The sequence below is a fragment of the Schistocerca americana genome, unplaced genomic scaffold (assembly GCF_021461395.2).
Source record: "Schistocerca americana isolate TAMUIC-IGC-003095 unplaced genomic scaffold, iqSchAmer2.1 HiC_scaffold_124, whole genome shotgun sequence".
Lineage (NCBI taxonomy): Eukaryota > Metazoa > Arthropoda > Insecta > Orthoptera > Acrididae > Schistocerca > Schistocerca americana.
Window position 1 is genome coordinate 380,001 of NW_025725308.1, and position 5,000 is coordinate 385,000.

At 52.0% G+C, this 5,000-nt stretch overlaps 1 non-coding gene across 1 annotated transcript in view; it reads left to right on the forward strand.

Moving 5' to 3' along the window:
• The first annotated feature begins 4,258 nt into the window (after positions 1-4,258).
• The window catches only part of LOC124563740, a 1,910-nt gene continuing 1,168 nt past the window's right edge, over positions 4,259-5,000 (forward strand). Inside the window, exon 1 of the ribosomal RNA XR_006970291.1 lies at positions 4,259-5,000. This exon is cut by the window's right edge and continues 1,168 nt beyond it. This is a non-coding gene — a ribosomal RNA (small subunit ribosomal RNA).

Genomic DNA, 5,000 nt, shown 5'->3' on the forward strand with positions numbered 1-5,000 from the left:
TTGTGCCTTAACCTAACCCGTATTGTGCCTTAACCTAACCCGTATTGTGCCTTAACCTAACCCGTATTGTGCCTTAACCTAACCCGTATTGTGCCTTAACCTAACCCACGTTGTGCCTTAACCTAACCCACGTTGTGCCTTAACCTAACCCACGTTGTGCCTTAACCTAACCCACGTTGTGCCTTAACCTAACCCACGTTGTGCCTTAACCTAACCCACGTTGTGCCTTAACCTAACCCACGTTGTGCCTTAACCTAACCCACGTTGTGCCTTAACCTAACCCACGTTGTGCCTTAACCTAACCCATATTGTGCCTTAACCTAACCCATATTGTGCCTTAACCTAACCCATATTGTGCCTTAACCTAACCCATATTGTGCCTTAACCTAACCCATATTGTGCCTTAACCTAACCCATATTGTGCCTTAACCTAACCCATATTGTGCCTTAACCTAACCCATATTGTGCCTTAACCTAACCCATATTGTGCCTTAACCTAACCCATATTGTGCCTTAACCTAACCCATATTGTGCCTTAACCTAACCCATATTGTGCCTTAACCTAACCCATATTGTGCCTTAACCTAACCCATATTGTGCCTTAACCTAACCCATATTGTGCCTTAACCTAACCCGTATTGTGCCTTAACCTAACCCGTATTGTGCCTTAACCTAACCCGTATTGTACCTTAACCTAACCCGTATTGTGCCTTAACCTAACCCGTATTGTGCCTTAACCTAACCCGTATTGTGCCTTAACCTAACCCGTATTGTGCCTTAACCTAACCCGTATTGTGCCTTAACCTAACCCGTATTGTGCCTTAACCTAACCCGTATTGTGCCTTAACCTAACCCGTATTGTGCCTTAACCTAACCCGTATTGTGCCTTAACCTAACCCGTATTGTGCCTTAACCTAACCCGTATTGTGCCTTAACCTAACCCGTATTGTGCCTTAACCTAACCCACGTTGTGCCTTAACCTAACCCACGTTGTGCCTTAACCTAACCCACGTTGTGCCTTAACCTAACCCACGTTGTGCCTTAACCTAACCCACGTTGTGCCTTAACCTAACCCACGTTGTGCCTTAACCTAACCCACGTTGTGCCTTAACCTAACCCACGTTGTGCCTTAACCTAACCCACGTTGTGCCTTAACCTAACCCACGTTGTGCCTTAACCTAACCCACGTTGTGCCTTAACCTAACCCACGTTGTGCCTTAACCTAACCCATATTGTGCCTTAACCTAACCCATATTGTGCCTTAACCTAACCCATATTGTGCCTTAACCTAACCCATATTGTGCCTTAACCTAACCCATATTGTGCCTTAACCTAACCCATATTGTGCCTTAACCTAACCCATATTGTGCCTTAACCTAACCCATATTGTGCCTTAACCTAACCCATATTGTGCCTTAACCTAACCCATATTGTGCCTTAACCTAACCCATATTGTGCCTTAACCTAACCCATATTGTGCCTTAACCTAACCCATATTGTGCCTTAACCTAACCCATATTGTGCCTTAACCTAACCCATATTGTGCCTTAACCTAACCCATATTGTGCCTTAACCTAACCCATATTGTGCCTTAACCTAACCCATATTGTGCCTTAACCTAACCCATATTGTGCCTTAACCTAACCCATATTGTGCCTTAACCTAACCCATATTGTGCCTTAACCTAACCCATATTGTGCCTTAACCTAACCCATATTGTGCCTTAACCTAACCCATATTGTGCCTTAACCTAACCCATATTGTGCCTTAACCTAACCCATATTGTGCCTTAACCTAACCTATATTGCGCCTTAACCTAACCCATGTTGCGCCTTAACCTAACCTATGTTGCGCCTTAACCTAACCTATGTTGCGCCTTAACCTAACCTACGTTGCGCCTTAACCTAACCTATATTGCGCCTTAACCTAACCTATATTGCGCCTTAACCTAACCTATATTGCGCCTTAACCTAACCTATATTGCGCCTTAACCTAACCTATATTGCGCCTTAACCTAACCTATATTGCGCCTTAACCTAACCTACGTTGCGCCTTAACCTAACCCACGTTGCGCCTTAACCTAACCCACGTTGCGCCTTAACCCAACCCACGTTGCGCCTTAACCCAACCCACGTTGCGCCTTAACCCAACCCACGTTGGGCCTTAACCCAACCCACGTTGCGCCTTAACCCAACCCACGTTGGGCCTTAACCCAACACACGTTGGGCCTTAACCCAACACACGTTGGGCCTTAACCCAACACACGTTGGGCCTTAACCCAACACACGTTGGGCCTTAACCCAACACACGTTGGGCCTTAACCCAACACACGTTGGGCCTTAACCCAACACACGTTGGGCCTTAACCCAACACGCGTTGGGCCTTAACCCAACACACGTTGGGCCTTAACCCAACACACGTTGGGCCTTAACCCAACACACGTTGGGCCTTAACCCAACACACGTTGGGCCTTAACCCAACACACGTTGGGCCTTAACCCAACACACGTTGGGCCTTAACCCAACACACGTTGGGCCTTAACCCAACACACGTTGGGCCTTAACCCGCTCTGTAATTGTCATACGACGCGTTAAATTAGTGTAGTGTTGCCTAACTGCAACCCCCGCAATATAGTTTGCAACTCGCACTGCCTGGTCCCCAGTGTATCGCTTCATGTTAAACACCTTGCAGCGATACACTGTAATGTGGATGGCAGCAGGACGTACATGCTCAATGCCCTTCGCAGTTGTTCATTGGCATTCGCATGGCGAAGCACTTAGCCTACGCTGTGGTACGGCCTGTGTCAACTGTCCGCTGATGTTGTACGTCCAAATCACACACTGTACTGCACATTGGTCCTCATGTACTGAATGATACATCGTGGTACATGTGACCGTACAACGACTGCGCCAACAACGGCGAACCATGCGGTCCAACTGTTGTGCACTCAGCTATGTGTCGTCTCCCTATAAGAGCCGGATTGCAGTGTGGTATGCCCTGGATGGCGATCAGCATGAGCCGTCTGTTGATGTAGTGGCGCGTGTTGTCAGACGTAGTCGTCTCTTCTCACACACCGTGACAGCATGGTGCACTGCGTTCCACATCTGCGACATGCGACAGAGGCCGGTTGACAGTCGTTCGCGCAATGGACATCGCATACGTACGGGGGCCACCTTCCACGTGTTCGCGAAGCGTGCACATGTTGTTGCGTGTATGTGGGCAGACATAGTGTGTCGTGACACCTGACACAGGCATGCAACAATCGTTGAATTTGCAAATGGCGATGGACGTCTACGTTTGCTGGTGACGTTACGCAAATGAACAACTGGTAAACCGTTGTGGTGCGGTTGTTCTCGCTAGAGGTGAATCAGTGATGGCGACGATCGGTTGAGCTACCAACCGGTTGTTTCAGCGATACCCACCATGCCCACGAACGTGAATGGCATGTGGGTGTGAAGCGATACGCGGCGGTGGCTGGGTGGGACCGTCCCCGGCCGGTGAGGGGGGGCCTCCCGGCGTGCTGGCCGCGCGGTGCGTGGGCGCACGCGCTACAGCCGGCTGGTGGGGGCGGCCAGTGGCAGGCGCGCCGGCCGACGGAGGCGGCAGGCGGCGCAGCTGCGCGCCGGCGCACCCTGCACGCGGCGCCGTGCGGCCAAAGTAGGTCCTCGCGGGCCCGGTGCGAAGCGCGGTGGACATCTGCAGTGTGCTGGTCCGATTGAGGACTGTGTGCGCTGAGGATGCGCCGCCGCCCGGCGCTCGGCGCCGCGACGCCGTCTGCTGCTCGGTCGCCTCTGCGGTTCTCGCAGGTGGTTTGTATCGCAGCTGTGCGGACGTGTTGGCGCGTGCGCTGTGCTGGGAGAGTTCGCTTCGGCACCCAAGTGGGGCTTTTGTCCTTCTGTGGCGCTGGCGTTGGAGCTGCCGGCCACCGTAGGTGGCGCGTGTTGTCTCCCGCCGGCAATGCCACGACAGCACGCTCCCGGGCCTCTGTCGGCAGCGGCAAGCTCAGTTGGGAGCACGGGTGGTCGCACCTAAAGCGTCTACTCGCCAAACTCCGGGCGATTGCGCCTCTCTCGAACCCGACCAAGTACTTAGGACGGCGCTGCGCGCCGCCGGGACCTGAGAGGGTTTCGAGGTGTATCGTGCAGGGGAGCTCAGCCTCCTCCTGTTTGCAGAATAATTGAGCGGACGCTTGCGTGTTCGCGCGGGCCCCCGGGACACACTCCCGGGCGGCCGGCTGCTCAGCTCTAGTTGACGCAGCTCCCTGGTTGATCCTGCCAGTAGTCATATGCTTGTCTCAAAGATTAAGCCATGCATGTCTCAGTACAAGCCGCATTAAGGTGAAACCGCGAATGGCTCATTAAATCAGTTATGGTTCCTTAGATCGTACCCACGTTACTTGGATAACTGTGGTAATTCTAGAGCTAATACATGCAAACAGAGTCCCGACCAGAGATGGAAGGGACGCTTTTATTAGATCAAAACCAATCGGTCGGCTCGTCCGGTCCGTTTGCCTTGGTGACTCTGAATAACTTTGGGCTGATCGCACGGTCCTCGTACCGGCGACGCATCTTTCAAATGTCTGCCTTATCAACTGTCGATGGTAGGTTCTGCGCCTACCATGGTTGTAACGGGTAACGGGGAATCAGGGTTCGATTCCGGAGAGGGAGCCTGAGAAACGGCTACCACATCCAAGGAAGGCAGCAGGCGCGCAAATTACCCACTCCCGGCACGGGGAGGTAGTGACGAAAAATAACGATACGGGACTCATCCGAGGCCCCGTAATCGGAATGAGTACACTTTAAATCCTTTAACGAGTATCTATTGGAGGGCAAGTCTGGTGCCAGCAGCCGCGGTAATTCCAGCTCCAATAGCGTATATTAAAGTTGTTGCGGTTAAAAAGCTCGTAGTTGGATTTGTGTCCCACGCTGTTGGTTCACCGCCCGTCGGTGTTTAACTGGCATGTATCGTGGGACGTCCTGCCGGTGGGGCGAGCTGAAGGC